This window comes from Diorhabda sublineata, chromosome 1 (assembly GCF_026230105.1).
Source record: "Diorhabda sublineata isolate icDioSubl1.1 chromosome 1, icDioSubl1.1, whole genome shotgun sequence".
NCBI lineage: Eukaryota > Metazoa > Arthropoda > Insecta > Coleoptera > Chrysomelidae > Diorhabda > Diorhabda sublineata.
The window spans coordinates 42,426,563-42,445,966 of NC_079474.1; the positions used below are offsets into that span (position 1 = coordinate 42,426,563).

Here is a 19,404-nt window from a genome sequence, read left to right on the forward strand (position 1 = left end):
TTATACTTATACCATTTTCCAGTAAAAATTTATAAATATGGCAACAGCAAGGGTTAGACTGGGTTAACATTTCTGCAAGTTGGTAATGCCAAAGCGTCCTAAATCAAATCGACCAATGATAGCTTATAATTCCTGTCGGTGCTATCGGAGGGGCTTTCGCCATCTTGATTCTTGATCGTGCGCGTTTTAGTTGAACAAAAGTTGTATGTCGTGCACGTTTATTGTGAATACTGAATAAGTGATCATTTTATACGGGATATTTTTGGTGTCCAAGGTAAGTTTTAAATCATTGTATCAATGAAACATCATATAAACTCTATAAAGAAACTTAATGCCGCTCTGATATCATCGTTAGTTGACGTAGTTTCTATTTATTTCCACATTAAAGTTTTGACGTTTTTTTATAGCACGATTCGCCGGTTACTATACTTGTTTTTTGGTTAGAAATCTGAACGTTAAAGAACAAGTAACGGATTTTGACTTTTTTGTGTTCTGTTGCTATTAATATAATTTTGGGTAGAGTTGTGTTTTTGTTTATTTCTTATTACTAATGGTCGATCTACCGTGCAAAGTTATTGAGATATATATTGAATCATCCATTTTATTTATTACTCACTAAAGTTTCCATTGAAATGATGATGAAATTTAGTTCTTGATAATTGCTTTATATCATTGTTTAAATGCGGATTGGATTGTTCATAGTATTTAAATGTTTGTTTCATTTTTACAAAACCTTCTATATATACTAACAGTTTATCCCAACTGCCTCTGTCTTTGTGTATTTTTTCCAAATGAATTCCACCAAAAGTTGATTCAGTTCTTTCAAACCTATAATTTTTAGGAATTTCGATAAACAAGTAGGTAAATTTGACTAATTATTATACTTTAAATTTATGGTAAAATATTTATATGAATAAGAATATATATTAAAGAGAATTAATAATTCAAACAAACATTTTCAATACGGGCTATATGCAGACATAGTTATCGATTTTTGGTTTGAAAAATGAGACAACGATAAACACTAGTAATATTTGTATTATTGTACAGGGTGCAAAACTAGTCAAAAATATTGAAAATTGAAACAAACACATAGAAAATATAGATTCAAAATCTTTCCAAATATACATGGTCACTCATATTGACACCAACAATGATACACAACTTACATTTTTTAATAAACTGTTAGTCCCGTAATTTTTTGTTGAATTTGAACGAAAATTTTCCTTATACACATACTGTTTAATAGAAATTTATTTTTCTTGGCATTTTTCTGATTTCAAATTTATTTTTTGGAGATTGAAACTTATTATATAAGATTGATTTTTAAACTTTTTATACGCAAATAACTTGATTAACAAAAGAGTGAATGTCTTTGTAGAAGTTAACGCTTTTTAATAGTTTTTTTTTATACTTCAATCATAGTTTGATCAAAAAAAAAATTGTTGCGATTTATGAGTTCATATTAAGAATTCTTAAGCTTAAAAAGACTAAGACATTGTAACATGGAAACCAGCAATATTTTGGGTTTTGAAATATACTGTTAAATACTGTTGATAGTTGAATCGTTAATTGAATTAAAGAATGAATTCGTACTTCTGGGAAAAGGTTCAATTAAAATAAACTTAATCAAATAATTAATGGAAAGATAAATATTAGTTTATAATTTAGCTTGGAGACTTATAAAAAAAATGTTCCAATTTATTAACTGGTCAAAACATAAATCACTTAAAGAACGTTTTTTGTATCTCGCTGCAATGTTATAAATCCAAATATAACTGTGCCATTTTCTTCCACCACCCACCATTTTCTTAAAGGGCTCGTATTTTTGTTTTTAACACTTAGCGATGATAATAATAATCATAAACTTATGGACATTGATTTAATTTGAAGGGATGAAAAAAACTATTTTACCTGGCAATTATTATGAATAATAAAAATATGTATCATTATTTGGTGCTTGCTTTTCTTTTATACCCCGAGGTACAGATGTCTCGTTCCAAAAAAACAGCAGTGCTCCGCCAATTTGCTTGCAATCCAGTTCCCTGAAAATCTTCTCCATCTTAGCGATATTTTGGTGGAACCGTTTCGTATGTTCATCGGAGACAGCTCCTAAATTTCCATAATCATCACTTTTTTGGTTACCAAAAAGTGGTTTGGTTTTAGCTTCGCTAAGACCGGGAACTTTAGTTTTCAAACATTGGAATGAATTGTCTTGTTCATTGCTTGCATCCAAGTTTGATGTGCAAAGGTGACATTTTCCTTCGACACTAAATGATTGTCGGCGATATTATTCTGGCAAGAGTTGTCCGTTGGAAAAGCATGGTGTTTCCAAATTTAAGCCACATTCAGACAATGTCTGGCCTTGTGCCTTATTGATTGTTATAGCGAATGCCAATCTAATTGGGAATTGAGTGCGTTTGAATTCAATTGGCACATCTGCAGGAATCAAATGTATTCGTGGCAGCAAAACATTTTTGCCTTGACACTTTCCATTCAAAATGATGGTTTCATTAATTTTTTAACGACTAATCGTGTGCCATTACACAGCCGAGGTGGGCTCAAGTTACGAAGCAGAATGATCGGAAATTGCAATTGTAAATGGTGTGGTGGCATGTATATTTTGATGCAGTATCATAAAAAAATAAAAATTTTATCTGAAAAATGAAAAAAACTAGGGGTGGACTACCCTTTACATTTAGGGGGATGTAAAATACATGTTTTTCGATTCTCAGGCCTACCCGATATGCACACAAAATTTCATGAGAATCGGTCAAGCCGTTTTGGAGGAGTTTCATTACAAACACCGCGACACGAGAATTTTATATAAATATTTTACTGTGATTTCTATAAATGTTAATCTTTTGGGTTTCTTTTTCTATCACAAAAAGTTAAAGTATCTTAAATGTTAGCGATAAAATGTAGCAAAATTTCTTATCATCAAATAACTGTTTTGCCTGTTTTTTTAAAATATTAATTTTATGCATATTTTAATGTTTCTTTCATTCTATTGTTGTACCAACTTGTGGACAGCAGTAATTGAAGTCAATCAAGGTATCGAGACTAGTTAAACTAAAAATGATTAGGCAGTTAGGCAGTTAAGTGAATGCGAAGCTGAAAGAATAGCCGAGTTAGTTGGACAGGGACAATGTTATCATGAAGTGCCAAATCTGTTTGGCGTACACCACACAACCATTGGCAGATTGATGCAAAGATTTCGAGAGACCGGTTCACATTCTAGGACATTCTGGACAAAGAAGTCCTTCAGTTTTAACTCCTCGAGATGACCGTATTTTGCAATTAAATTCGTTAAGAAATCGGTCAATGACAAATGTCGAGCTGATAGATCAATAAGACGACAACTTCAGAATGCTGGTCTACACAGCAGTTGAGCTCTCCAGGCATCTTTGGTAAACTAAGATTTGCAAGGCAACATTTAGATTGGAATTTATAAAATTGGTGCCAAGTTTTATTTACTGATGAGACAAGAATCAGTCTAAGAATTCCAGATGAACGTAATCAAATTGGAAGACGGCGAGGAGAAGGATTTGCGCAGTCTTGTATCATTCCCAGGGAGCCGTTCCAAGGAGGGTCTATCATGTTTTGGGAATGAATTTGTTTTCGTCGTTCCGTATGCGCTATTTACATTTTACATACGCATCTTCAAGATTGGGCCAATTTTCATCTAGAACAGTGTTACCACTTTTATCTTCTGCAATACAATTCCAATAAATTAATAAATTACAACAAACTTGTTAAAACTGAAATGAAATATCTCGTCCTAACTTTCCTGGATTTTCACTCCAAATGTTAAATAGGGAAGAATTCAGATTTATTAGTAAAGTTTACCACGTAACGAGAAAAGTTTGTTGTTCTCTAAAGTACGCAGAGTAGAAATTATAAATTTCTGGTTTAATCGTTAATGCAAGATAAAAGAGATACCGTACTATATATAAATTTTGTGAATATGTTTTCGTTCGACAGAACGGCGAACTTATTTGTTTATAATACAAGTGTTAGTAGCAACATTTTTGTTAACGATTCCAGTAAGTTCATTAACCGAACGAACCGAATACTTTTCACATATGTTTCCTAAGCATTTGCTTTTCTTTCTCTTTGTAATATGCAGGGATTTCTAATGATTCATGTTTTATATTTATTTGAAATTGTAGAAGCGATTTTTATCAGAATGAGTGGAAAATTCCAGAGTAAATGAAATAAAAGATTCATTTGCATAATAGAGAGTTGATGAGTGATCAATACACTGATTTCAGTCTATAAAGGGTGCCCCAATAAGTTACCATTATGTATTTATAGTCGTTCTATTCTCACTTGGAAAAACAAAAATAACAAAGGATACTGGCTGCCTTCAGTGGCATCCCCTTGCTAAAATCAAAAAATGACTGTGAATTTGAAAAAAAAATGTTTTTTTTTCGTCCACAACTCACTTTAGTCATAAAGAGGTGACGTGACTTGAAATTTTTATAGAATAACTGGCCGGATTTTTATTTTAAATGTTTTTTATCGCCAACTACCTCTATTAGAGAAGAAATATGAAATTTAATTAATTCGCATTCATATGATTTGACGCATTACATCCAATAAATAAAGCAACTTTAGATTATCACTTCATTGCTTTAAACCCACCTCGTAGGTATCCGTTATTAATTATTATTAATTTAGTATATGTAATTTTTTCTCTACCTAAGATATAATTTCATAAATTTCTACTAAGTAAATATCAAAACAAAATTTACCAACGTAGAATCGCTCTTAGGTTTTTGATGAGCCAACGCCAGGTGATCCGAATACAGCTACCACGAAGGATAACGTGACAAAAATCAACAATGTTGTATTGGCAGACCGCTGATTAAAGATGCGCTAGATGGCTGAGACCGTAGGCATTCCAAAAGGGCAAGAGGTCTTATCCTGTATGAAATTTTGGGCATGAGAAAGATGCCTCGTTTGTCCACTCCGGATAATAATCGTATTAATGAGACTGGTACACTGGTGTGTACACTGGTACACACCAGAGATCAAAGTATAGTTGACCTACGAGCGTGCTTCCAGAGCGGAAAAGTGATGGCCACCGTTTTAAGCAAGAAGAATGGTAAATAACGGTCGGAGGGCTGATTCAATTCCGACTCAACGCCAAATTGAAGTGAAAAAAATCTCATCCACGATGATACCACACCGGTTCATACCTCCGTCACCCTAGCTACGGACAAATTGGTCGACTTGGGCTAATAACTGCTGCCCTACCCACCTCATTTTCTAGATTTGTCCTCGCGTGACTTCTTTTTATTTGCAATCTTGGAAAAGTCACTAGACGGTCATATATTTGAGTCGAATGAGGAGTTCTTTGCAGATCTCAAGAAAATACATTTTTCAGGCGAGTTGAAGAAGTTGACGTATTGCTAGGAGACTAAATAAAAAAAAATCGGCACTTTCCAAAATTTTTTTTGCTTCTGTAAGTTAAGTACTTATGGAAACATCCTCGTTTAAATATTGTTTCTTCATTATTTGTAAAATAAGTTGCAGAGTTGCCAAATTAAAAATTTCCCTACATAAATATGATATAATGAAACGATGAATTAGTTATATCGATTTTTTATCTATCAAAGTCTACGATAAAGAAATATATTTCCATAAGCATTTGTTATGTCTTATGCGATTCCACATTTACGTAATTTTCAGATTTTAATCAGTATTGTTCGAACCAAGATAGACGATTAATTCTGAACCCAACCCTGTCATATCTTGTATATCTCCTATAAAATCGTTTTATTATACCTACTACCCTTATTCTGTTCAGTTTCGAATACCCCATTGAAAGACCATAGAAAATACGTCAATCATGCACCGATGCGATGTGTGGAGTTTCTGATTTTATTTCCATTTGCTTCAATAAATTGACGATATAGACCAGGCAAGAATTTCAGTCGGTCAGATTTTAACGAATATAAAACACAAATTAATGATTGAAAATCTGTCTTTTTTTTCAACTTTTATATCATTAGTTGAATCAAAGTAAAACTTGACTGCGATTCAGGTTTAATTCAATTCAATTATGATGAAATCAATGTCCTCTTGATTTTTTGATTAAAAAAAATTCTGTTCTTGAGAAAGAGTCTTCACAACATTCAAAAGAAGAAAATTTCACTTTTCTAACGCTACCAACGTTAATATGTGGCAATATAATAGTCGCCCGACTAGATTTCAAAATTTTATGAAGAAATGATGAAGAATTTCTTCCTTAGTAGAAAATAAGTGCCTAAGACTTCAAGTATTGTCCCCTTTCCAATTGAAAATATGCTATTTGAATGCATTAACCGCTTCTTCCCGTGAACTAAAACGTTGACCTCGACATTTATTTTTGATCTGCGGGAATAACAAGAAATCATTGGGTGCCAAACAAAAACTGTACGGCGGATGATCCATCAATACGATGTTTTAACTATTTAAAACGTTTTTATTTTAACCTGATGTGTGAGAGCTCGCATTCGTCTTCTACGATTGGTTTCCTTGATTTTTTTAACACTTCTGCTAAACAAATAGATCCATGATTCGTCGCCTGTCACGATCTTATAGATGTGTTTTGAAGCATCGCACAGATTTGCTACGTAACTTGACATAAATCTCTCAAAATGAAAAGTTTAAAAATTAATCCTTCCACAAAGACTTGATACTTAATATTTAAATATAAATCAAATTTTTTGGCTTTCTTGGAAGTAAATTTCTCATTATTTTAGGTAAAATCAAGATTTCGGATTCGATAAAAGGCATTTTTTACGTTTTTATAATTATTAATTAAGCATTTTCACTAGGCAAAAGATTTTTGAGTATACTTACTACATTTAAAAGTTGTATACTTTTACATCTCCTATAACTTAATATCTTAATCAATGAAGGATTTCATATAATCAGATAGAAATATTATGATTAAGGTGAATCTCCCATTTACCGAGGAAATCACTTTATCAAGAATTACAAAATAGAAAGCAGTTTTGAACTGCTGGGAGGTCTTTGAAACTGATTCATCACCGCCCTCTTATTCAAATAAACGGTCCAATAAAGCCTATTTCCGTCTGCGTCACGAAATAGGTACGTGTAAAGAGTACAATAATGGAACACTTCATTTTTTACCAGACTCTTATCTCAGATAGGATTTCACGATTGGCCCAGTATAGGTCCAGACTTGGGCCAAGTATGTACAACTCTGGCTCTATCTTGGAAGCCGTTATTGGCCCAGACTTGGTGGAACTTTGGGATGATAACAATGTCTCTTGGTTGGTTTGCAAGCCTTGACCAGACCTTAAATATATATAGAAATGATACTAGTTTTTATTGTCTTTTATGTATAACAGGATTTTATTCATATTAGAACAAAACTTTATATAGTTTTTCAGAGAATTGCCAAGCCTGGCTGACTATAGGATGGCCGAGGTCGGGTTACCCAGAGTTCAGCCTGGCTTGGGCCATTATAGGTTTGCCAGCGTTGGCCCAAGCTGGCTTCTCTTACATGGAATATTTCTTGAACTATCAATAACTATTTCAAATCCAACATATATATTCGACTTAAGTAATTTTATTGCGTATCCTTTCCTTCTAATTATTTTTTCTGCAAGGCTAGAAAGTCTGGTATTTATTGCCTGGTTCAAGAAATACCAAAATCGATAAGAATTGAATGTATAGTCGAACGGGGAATGTAGTGCCCTAGGACCTTTGGGATTATTATTTTTAGGTGCGTGCCAAAAGACATGTGTGCGCTTTCTGATATTTCTATGCACCCTCCCTCAACTGTATAACGTCCGTGGGTTTAACTAACTCCCACGTTGCCAAAATTCTGCAGTTTATTGCGTGTGAAATATCTACATCTTCAATAGTATATTATAGTAATTAAAAAAAAAAATTCTTACTGTCAAACTCACGCAACCTCATCTGCGTCACATAAAAAGGAGAAAGAGGGAAGGTTTCAATCAAAACTTTTTTGTTTCATCAACTTGAGCACCACTGAATAAAATTTCGTATATTCCAAGATATTTCTGCTTGACCCCAATAATAATTGGGTTTTTACCTGTAATAATCTTTAAGTACGTAGTCGGTAATCCCAAACAACTAGTACAGGAACGTACTGAGAAGGATCATTGGTAAACAATTGTTCCCAAAACGTTGAAGTTATAATGTATGTAGTAATAACAATAGTGGAAGAATGAATGAAGACGAGCCAATATAAATAAATATGAAGAATAATTTCATAGGATATAATTATTCATAGAAAGATATATATGTTGTATCAAGAACAAAAGTTGCCTACTTCCAATATGGCCCTACAAGTTTGTGAAGAATAATCTCGCAGATATCGTTTAAATTTCCGCAACAAAGATTGAAGCTATGTCTAGGAATGTGTTGACATTAGGATTTTCGCTGTTTTAAAACCAGGACTTCGGGTATTATAATATTCAAACAAACGCACCGGTAGACTTTCAGTATACGAAATTTTATTGGCTTTTGAAGCATTAGCGAATTCACGTGATGTGATGGTGGTAGGGTTTTGTAAATATTCGCAAAGTGAAAATAGTCTTATATCCCTTCGCTTTGTAATTCTTTTTCCAATGCTGAATACAATTCACCCGACAAAGGAGTTCGAATTTTTGGCATCGTTTTCAACAGAACCGAAATTATAGCGTCGCATGTAGGTAAGGTGGCATCTTTTGGCCTCAGCGCCTCTAATGCCAGTTGAACGGAATTCGATAGTTCTTGAGCACATCTTTGTTCCAAATTTAACTCCTTTCACCGAGAAATTTTTCAATATAATCTTTTACCTTTAAAAACCGTTCTACCATTGTAACCATTTGTTTTCATAAGTCCTTGAAGGGCACTAGTAAAACTTTTTAGAAAAGTTTTACCACTATTCAAACCTCGTTTAAGACAAATCTGAACAAATAGTGCATTTCGGCTTCGTTTTCAAGTTCAATCGTTTCAAGAGAATATTTTTGTAAATGATTGGTGTGGTTCAATCACAACAATATGGGATTTTTCTTTCAAATTTTTGCGTTACCGATGCGCCATTTATTATTTACATCAAATTTTCCAGGATTGAACAGGAGTCCCAGGTTGAACACTCTGCCATCAGCAGTGTGTAAGTTGATGTTCAAATAGCGTCTGCTTTTACAATTGTCCATTCATCCACTGTTAAACTAAACCGTGAGTTTATCAACATTTCAAACATTCAGCCTATTATCACTACACGTCTTCCATTTGTAAAACTGATAACACCAAGAGAAATTAAATACCGTTTAAATTAACACAGTTAACAACATAAGCTCAATCCAACATCGACTGATGGTCCTGCTTTTTTTTTATAAAATTTTTAGTCCTGGCTACTGACGTTTGGTCAAAATTGTTTCTAAACGCTTTTGCTATTTCGGTTTATTTTGCGTTACATATAACGAGAAAAATAAATTATTTTCAAATAATACCCGGGTACCCCAGAAAGCTCTTATATATATACCCGCCCCCGATATCCGGGTCCGAAAATCCCAGTTGACAAAGTAACCTACTAAACATAAAAGCAAACAAAAAGTATAGAAGTGAAATCTATATAGATGAAATATATTGAAACACGCATGATACAAATAAAAAGTTCTTCTAGAGAATTTAGTACAAAAAGCACAACCAAAACGAGGAAAAAACATCACAATAATCAACGGTGGTTCGAAAGAAAGGTGGAACCCAAATGTCTTGGTGCTAGAAGAACCCATACCACGATTTGATTCCAAATATATCGGAAAACAGTGTTATTTAGGTCCTAGAGCAATTCGTGTATCTTGAGGCTCCATTTTTTAGTTTTGGGGGGCATGGAGTATCCTGTCCATTGTCACTAATGTGTGCCCATCATAATAATAAGACTCTCGCCTCAGTCGAGACTTTCGCATAGCCAGGTACTCCAGCAATACGTTTAGGATATCGATGAGGTCTCATTCACGGATATAAATCGAAGCAGATGATACCATAGTAGATAGGAATAAAAAAAATCGCTCAAAGGTTTCGTGCACCTCATGAGAATGAATTTTCGATTTGTTTAATCTATGATATTATACTTTTTATATTAGTTTTTAGATGCCATAAAATCAAATAGAAATATATCCAAAAGATAAAAGATCGGTAAAGATTTTATTAACTAACGGTCGAATGTCTCCCTGAAGCGTGCGCTCGGTACACATGTTCTTAAAAACGTCCCCGACCAATAGTAACAGAATGTCCGCTTCTTCAAGGTGAGAAAGAGTAAGTATAACCGATAGGAAGAGATGCCGTATCAACTTATACCTACATATTTAATTTGAATATGTCTGGTTTCTGTCTGTTTGAATACCAAATCAAGTTTAGAGAACTCCTGTTCTTCTAATTCGGTTCGTTATGAATAATTTAGGATCTATTCAACTAACAATGGGTATATTTGAGTGTAGAACATTCTATATTGAAAGGAAATTGTGTGGGAACTACGTAGTAAAATGTAGATAGAGGAAACATTATACGGGGGTTATTACTAAAAGTTATTTATTTAACATACAAGATTATGATCGTTAAGACCTCTGGCACTAACTTTATAATTTTTTCCACAGTTAAGTAACATTGGAATTTTCTAGTTTTTTCGACGATAAGTCGATAGTTTCTTATTGAAATGTAGATGTCGATGGTGAATATGTTTTTTAAATAGTTTTTTAATTTATTTCGTGAATTATTTAATCTATAAAATCGTCATAAACTTAATATACGAGAGATATCTGTCAAGAAACAAGATATATTTTTTCCAACGATGCTCTGTCTTTTTAATGCTGATCTTTTTAATCCTTCCAAATAATAGTTGACGTCTCTTTCCATAGGCGCACGTATGCTACAACATATTCGTCTGATGGGAATCTTTCTCCTGTAAGGGCAACTTCTTCTTCTACTATGGAGGAGTAAATGTCAAGAAGTCATGCCATCTCTTGGGAGGACGGCCGGGAGGTCTCGTAGTAATTCGTTTTTCATCCTTTACCCATTTAGCCCATCGTCCTCCCGATCTCGTGAATCTTACTATATTCTGAATTTTTAGATCTTCATTTATAGCCTTGATTCTATATTAGATCTCTGCTGCCCTCATCATACGAGAGTTATTAATAAAAGTTATTTCATTAACCTACAAGATTATGATCGTTAAGACCTCCGTCACTAACTTTGTTTTTTAATTTTTTCCACAGTAAAGTAACATATTGACATGTCTTACCAATAGTTTTTTGGACTAAATCTACAAAATCGTCGTAAACTTAATATACGAGGGTTATTTGTGAAGAAACAAGATATATATTTTTTCCACAATCTTTTTTATTTTTGATTATAATCTCCTTTTTAGTATATACAGTTTTTTCAACGATACTCTAATTCTTCTTTTTCTTCTTGTTCTTTCTCTTTTCTTAAGACTAAGTCTTGTTTCTTCTACCATTGAGTCTCTTGAGAAGTAGATGTCAAGATTTCATGCCATCTCTTGAGAGGACGGCCGGGAGGTCTCGAAGAAATTCGTTTTTCATCCTTTGCCCATTTAGCCCATCGTCCTCCCGATCTCGATCTTCTCTTATAGCTTAGCTTCCTATTAGATCGCTTTTGTTCACTCCTTTCTTAGATCTCTGCTACCCTCATCATGTTCCTCGTTTTTGTTGTGTCCGCTCGAATTTCGCCTGTATATGTAATTATAGGCCTTAAGATTATTCTGTATCTGCGGACTTTACTATGGATGGACATATATTTGTTTTTCCATGTGAGGTCTCGCAGATAACCAGGAATTCTTGATGCCTTATTTACTGGGGATCGCATCTCTTGTAAGTTTTTGGCGCACGATATCTCGACTCCTAAGTGTGGTGTTTATTACATACACTGGTGAATGTGTTTGTCTTTAACATCTAGTTTACATCTTTAGGCTCTTTTCCTATAACCATTGATTCTGTTTGATCCACAGATAATTATATTAAGGTTTTCGGCTGTTATTTGCAACCGATATAGCAAACGCTATAGGTCATCTATTCCATAAAAGTATGGGCCTTTAATATAAAGTATTCGACCGAAGGATGCAAGGATTTCTCCTTAGAAAAATACAGAAACTCAAATTTTTTTCAAAATTTTATAGATCAGTGGCATTTCATAGCATCCCTTCGACCATGGACGGCATTTTTTTCAGAATTCAATGCTCTACTAAAGTGTCCATTGCGACCATGCTTTAACTCGAACCGGCGAGGTAGTACAAGCCTCCTTTTTCCGCATTTATCTCGTGAATGACAAGAGCTACAGAAAAATGTAAGCTACAAACTATTGTAGAAAATTCAATTTTTTACAAAAAAGGTCCTCATCACCAAATCTCTAAAATGGATATTTCTGGAGATATTTAATGATAAACGAGTAGGTAGAACAGATTTGAATGAAAAGGAGCTTATGCTCTAAAATATAATTTGGAATTGCTCTTAGATCCGCACATATTTTTCCATCTATTGAGATATTTAATGATAAAGTTTTTGTAATTTAAATTTTTTATTGAAAATCAAGTCAAATTATAAAAAAAAATTTCTTATTTATTATTCATCACGAGTATCTTAACTAAATACTCACGTTACACATTTTAGCTTTAGCCAACATCTTAAAAATTTCTAAACTGTCCATTTATCTATAAAAGTAAAACCTTTTTTTACAATCGATACAAATATATTTCCGAAAAAAAGTACCCTTCACACATAAATATAAAGACTTAAAGAAAAGTCGAAACATCAATTTTCAGCTTTCTTTTAAAAAATTATCAAAAAAAAACTTTGAAACAGAAGTGACCTAAAATCAAGAATATTTAGAAACATAAAGTGCTATCAAATCTTAGTCACTCATTGGTTATTTTTTGTCTGTTGCATGTGTACAAAATTACCCTAATAGTAATTGATAGAAGTATTATTTATTTTGTATGTTTTATAATATTGTATAAGCGAATTTTAATGGCATTCGATGTTAGATAAACCGTCGTGTGGTTCATAAACCATGACAAATGTCAATACCAATAGTGAATGTCTGAAATAATTTCCCTAGTTAATGCACGATTCAAACATGGAAGGCATTCATTCATTCGTTACCAAACGTATTTAGTCCAGGTAAAACCAATGAAAATAAAATAAAAATGATTGAAATACAAATATTCTATTCAAATTCGGAAATATAACACAAATCAACAAAATAAAATTCATTCTCATTAAAAATTCAATCTGTAAAGTATGAAAAAAAAGTTTATAAAAACTTAGTTAAGCTCGTAAAATTCTATTAGAGAATCTAGACCAAATGAATAATGTTAATAACTTTTGTTTTTAAGAATAGTTCTGTTATTCTAATTGTAAGAAATCTATTGTCTTCAATTCCTGCCTACTTCAAGATATGTTAATAATAATGTTTTGTTTAAATACAATAATAATTATGAACAATATGTGCTTGTACCAAACGGTGCTAATTAACCAATATAAAAGAAAAGTGGAACAAAAAATTACTTTTTAAAAGAAACAAGTAGAGTTGTGTGATGTTTATAAAGTTGATGTATTATGGATTTTTTTCCAGTTTAATCTTTTCGTCCTCGTTCAACAACTGAACACATGTTAACACTACCACTTCACAATAACACTGTCTGACGCGCGTTTTGATTACCAAGTTATCGTCTTCAGAAACTGAAGGTATATCATGAGTTGATTATCGAGAAAATTTACTTTAAATAGGTGGGTCAATATGTTTCAGTTTACGTTCAGTCCCTGAATCAAAACGCGCGTCAGACAGTGTAAATGTGAATTTTGGTGTGATGGTTGTATTTTCTAGAAATTCTAACTTACCTCCTTATATTATCAACATATGTTGATATATGTATTTATTGTCATTTAGTAAACTGTAGAAATAAGTGGAATATTAACACCATACAAGAAATGAACAGAAACGGTATAAGGACGGATCTAAAACAACAGGCAGAACTGGAATAAGAGTGTACGGGCCCAGTACCAAACAGTCTGGAAACCTGGACAATACACCAATTCAAAAATGTGTCCACTCAATTTAGAGAGGCACTATCATCATCCTGTCCGATAGCCATGCAGCCATTAGAGCTTTAAGCTCCAATATCATAAAATCGTTTGGGCTTACCTAGAAAAATCAAACGATCTACGCATAACAATTAAAGTTACCCTAAAATTGAGAGTTGATAAGCTCGCTAAACCGGGGGCAGACAAGCCCTCCATGGGACCTGAACCCTTCTGTGGTACAGATACAAAACAATGGAAAAAACACTGGAAATGAAGGTAGGTTGGAGCAGTATGTTTAGAAACGGAAATTTTTGGAAAGCAGGAACAGATTTGTATTAAAAGGAGCTTATACTCTAAAATATAATTCGGAATTGCTCTTAGATCCATATATATTTTTCCATCTATTGACAATTACCATTATGTTGATTAAGATGGCATTATAAAAATAGATAAGAACGAATTTTCTAGTTCTACTGAACTATATAAATATCTCACTTTCATTGCGACTGCCACATTGTAATACGATATTGTATTCTATGCCAACATCGTTTAAAGATAAATGTCAGTATCTAAAAGTAATTTCAAATGAAACTTCAAGGTGTGTAACGAATGTCTGTATCGTTATTAATTACCACCACGTTGTCGTTTGTTTTTCATCCCATTATAGTTATAAATTCGGGTTAGAAGATGTTTCCCATTCCTTACAGAAGTTTGTTTTTAGATACGAACAAAAAATTTGTGATTAAACTAGCGTTTCAACATAATTTAAACAAAAATTGATTAATTCGAGATGGGATTTTCTGTTTATAAATATGAGTGTAAAACTACTTGTCCAGACTTTCAGGACAAATGAGTGATAGGGAAAATTTTCGAACGTGTATTATGAAAACAATTTCCCTTTCGTATGGTACGTTTCATTGAAATTGAGAGATTATTATGATCCGAGCTACAGCAACCGAGAATACCTTTATTTAAGTTCAATTAATGCATCCCTTCACGTCCATAATCATTTTCGTTTTATTTTTTTGCCACGTTCAAAGGAAAATATGTACGATAATGAAATTGAAAAATCATTAGAATAAAAAAAATATATTACAAGAGAAATTTGCTTTTGTTTTTAGGAGATTAAACGATCTTAATTTTTTCAAAATCTGTTGTTTCAGTTTTTGATTGAAAATAAAGCTATTCAAATGAATATATTCATTATTTTTATATTTCACTATCAAAATAACTGCAAAGTACATGTCTTCATCTGATGAACATGCAACATGATATTTTGCAGTTCATGGCCTTACATTTTTTAGCATATCCTTTTGGAAATTTTTGTCAACCAACAAAAACCCCAGCTTCAACATTCACGCCTGATGACTTCAGGAAAAACTATTCCAAGTATCCTTCTGAAGTTTCATCTATTTTTTTAACAAACTTTTCCGCCTCAATAGTAGGCGAAAATTTTACTGAGAGCGATTAGAACATAAGGGATTTGTTATATAATAAAAGCTTCGAAGATTCAAGCTTCCACGGAATAGACGACAGTCGCTAGACCACAATTTGTACCATTATCTTTTATGTCATTGTCAAAACAAACTCTATCTCCTTTTGTGAAAAACGTTGAGTTTATTTCATACGTGATATTAACATCATTGAGCTAATAATAGTGCTTTGAGCGAGAGACTATAAGCATTGTTTTATTTTTTGATATCTCTTAACATTTCCTTAAAAACTTCTCTAGTAACACCAAGGTCTTTTGGTTGTTTTGGTGTAGGTAAAAATTACTTCACGGAGTGGTACTTTTCTGCGATAGAGTAGACGTTAGAGCTCCAATTCCTTCAACCTAGTCAATCGATAAATTTTGATCTTCCATACTCGTTTAAAAAAGTGATAATCTATCAATTGACCATCTGATGTGGATTGGTTTAACTCTGACGGCCGTGAAAACTTAGCCTTATCGCTAAACATAATTTTGCAATAAAACATCAGCTCTAAATTTCAAACTACTAAATATAGACGCAATTATAAATAACAATATGAATTCCAAAATCTATTCGCAAAATTGTCCTGTGCACGGATAGAGCCTCAATTCTTTCGACCTACTAGTCTCTTCATGGACCGTCTGGTGTGGATTGGTTCAATGCAGAGAGACCAGAAATGAGCCTTATCGTTTAACATATATTTGCTCTAAATAATCTAAACCCTAAATGACCAAAGAGGGACGTAATTATCAATAACAAATTCATTTTCAATTGCCAAAATCTATGTGCAAAATTTTCCTCATAGTGGTCGGATAGACTTCTAATTCCTACGACTTTGTCAATCAATAAATTTTGAATATTTCTTCCACGTGTTGGTGTTATTACTTCATTTTAAGAGTTAGAGGTATGAAATCCAACTACAGTGCAAGGAAGTCGACTGTGGGAAATAAAGTCTAATTTTCGAATAGGAATAATTTGGTATTGTTGTTTAAGCATCAATCTATCCCTTATAATTTGCTAGAATAAACTGATAAATATAAAAGTGTACGATTTTATCGATTATAATTTTTACTGAATCGATTTCTGTATTAAATAAATACCAAACGTATATCCTAACACTCTTATTTTCATGCGAATGTTAGAGATAAGTCATATTTGGGGTTGAATTGCGTGAAGAATTTCTATTAATTACATTAGATTCACCTTTCCCCATAGATCAGACCTGACACGATACAAAATTTTCGTGACTAACATCCATTATCTTTTATGTCAGCTTAAAATATTTAGAACCGGTATTTTTTTCCATTTCACAAAATTTTTGAAGTATACTAATTAAAAATATTATACATAAAATTAGTAAAAACAAATCGAATATATGTCAAGTAACTATTTTTTGGAAGGGTTGTGCTCATTTGACAAATTTTCATTAGCGACTTAATCAGTCTTTGTATTTTATGAGGGTGCTTGTACATGTTACATTGGAGTTTTAGCCTTATTTTTATAAGATACTGACCTCAAATGGTCGCTAAACACCCATCACTCTCAAGGAATATTAATAGATGATAATAATAAAACAATAAAATAAAAACAAATATCGCGAACTAAACTAAGATCCCTCAATAAAAATAATTATAACACGTATTAAATACAACGTCAACCGCCACTGTCAATAGTCGAAACTAAACTAAATATTTTATTAATTTTTTGAAATAAACGCATACGTACTCGTGGTTACACTGATTTATTTCTGGGTTTATAAAAATACGTGGACTAGTGAAATTCAGTACTTTTGTCGTGGGAATAAAAAATGTTCTTTAAAACTCGCTTCAGTATATCAGTTGTACGATCGGAACTTTGATAGTTAAAGTTCTTAAAGTACGATTAGAGGAGGTATAGTTCGTTGAGGTTTGGATTCGTATCATTAAATAAGTTATTTTACGATCACCCTAACATCTCATCATAAAATTTTTCATTCTTTCCTATTCAGTTAAATTGTAAAAGTACATACTAACCATAAACACCTTTTGCTTATGACAACGGGAAATAATTCATGACACCTAAAACTAATTGACGACACAAAAACCTACTACTTTGTTACATAAACAACAATGTTTATCGCATTTTTTACAAAATATAATTTGTTGTAACTACATTTTTTTATTAGTTGTTATTTCTCAAAAATAACTAAAAGCTATCAATTAAGTTTTTACCCTTTCAGTACCAAAATATTGTAGCTCTTTGGCACGGGCTCTCTTTTGGATGTCTCATCATAGTAAATCATCATAATTTCACTACCCGTTACAATTGATCTGATCACACTTTCCTGGTCCTCATGGCAAAGCTCTAAAAATCACTCTCAACTCTACTTCACACTGCGTTGCGATTTCGAGGTTCCCATCTTGCTCTAATTTTTGTTGTATTTAAATGCTCATGTTTTGGAAGACAAAAGAGACAAAGAAAAAAATACTGTTACGCCCACGTGAGAAGAAGATGTTTGGAAATCTGATACTGCAATTTCTATTGTTTTTGTTTGCTGTAATAATTCCTTCCGTTAATTTAATGTTTTCTGAAGTAGTCACCTTCACAGGACCTCCAGCACGTGAGTTTCATCTTAGAATAACTTAGACTAATTTTTAATTGATGATAATAATGGACACAAGTCACTGCAAACAGCCTCCATTCTGTTTTTATTTTTTGTTGGTGTTTACCCTTCTTGGGTCAAAAATCGTATAACAACGCGAAACTCAATTTAGACATTTTTCAAAACGGCTTGACTGAGTGGTTGTTTTAGCTCTACTATAATAAAATGGATCGAAGCAACAAGTTAGAACTTTGTGAAGTCTTGTTGAAACTGGTCACTGATTCATTCATAAATATTCTTGCGAACGCACTCTATTTATTATTTGATGTCAAGAACTTATGAACCGTACTACGTACCTACATACCGTAGTTCTTTTCATTTCTGGCTTTTCGACAAAAACAATACAATCATGTCAACTTTAACTCTTGATAAATTCCTGGAGTCTGCTTTGATAAACCCTTACTTCCAATTTTTTTTGAAAAGGCAATTAATATAATAATGAGTGTCGTCACTATAGTCTATTTTTATTAGCTAGAGAGTAATAAAACCTACTTCTAATCCAAAACTAAAATAAATGTATCTGAGATTTCGGGCTATAATTGGTCTTTTGCAACCATAAGTTGTACAGAACAACACAAAAAGGTTTTGACCTGTCAAAATTACGAATTCCACATAATTTTATCACTTTCTGATTCTACAAATAGACTTTAAATTATTTAGATTGGTGTTTTCAATTTCAAGTCATGTTTAGTTTTAATATTTGTTAAAAATAAAAATTCTGTGAAATGAAATTGACCCTTCTTTCGGGGTTTTTCAACATTTTCATCACAAAATTTCCCTAAATATATTTTCATCTTGCCTGTTTCAATTTCAAACTTTGAAGCTTTTAAATTTAGACTTATGTGGTCTAGACTGTTTAGTTGGGTAAATTATAAAACACTAAAGATACTGTTCAATAAATATATATAAAAAAATAAAAACTAAAAAACACGCTTTTAAATCACATCAAACTAAAAATTTAAAACTCAGTTTTTAAATAAGCTTAAAATAATAATGAATGGAAAATACTAGTACTATTTTGAAAAAATCCTGGGGCGCTTTGTTTCATATTTCTCGTACATCAAGCGCTTAGTTTGATGTGTTTTAAAAGCGTGTTTTTTAGATTTTAATATATTTATCTTTTTTTTTTATTTGATAGCATCCTTATATAAGGCCTCGCTGCTTATATACCTACATCTCGTCGAAACTTGTATCGACCCGTAAGGTTGTCGAAGTGCTTGATATC

The 19,404-nt window shown here is 32.5% G+C and overlaps 1 protein-coding gene across 1 annotated transcript in view; it reads left to right on the forward strand.

The window, feature by feature from the left end:
* Positions 1-100: 100 nt before the first annotated feature.
* LOC130441193 (cell surface glycoprotein 1-like) overlaps positions 101-19,404 on the forward strand; it is a 162,324-nt gene continuing 143,020 nt past the window's right edge. Inside the window, exon 1 of the mRNA XM_056774770.1 lies at positions 101-274. The gene's annotated coding sequence lies outside the window, so the exon portion shown is untranslated. The remainder of the gene's footprint in view (positions 275-19,404) is intronic.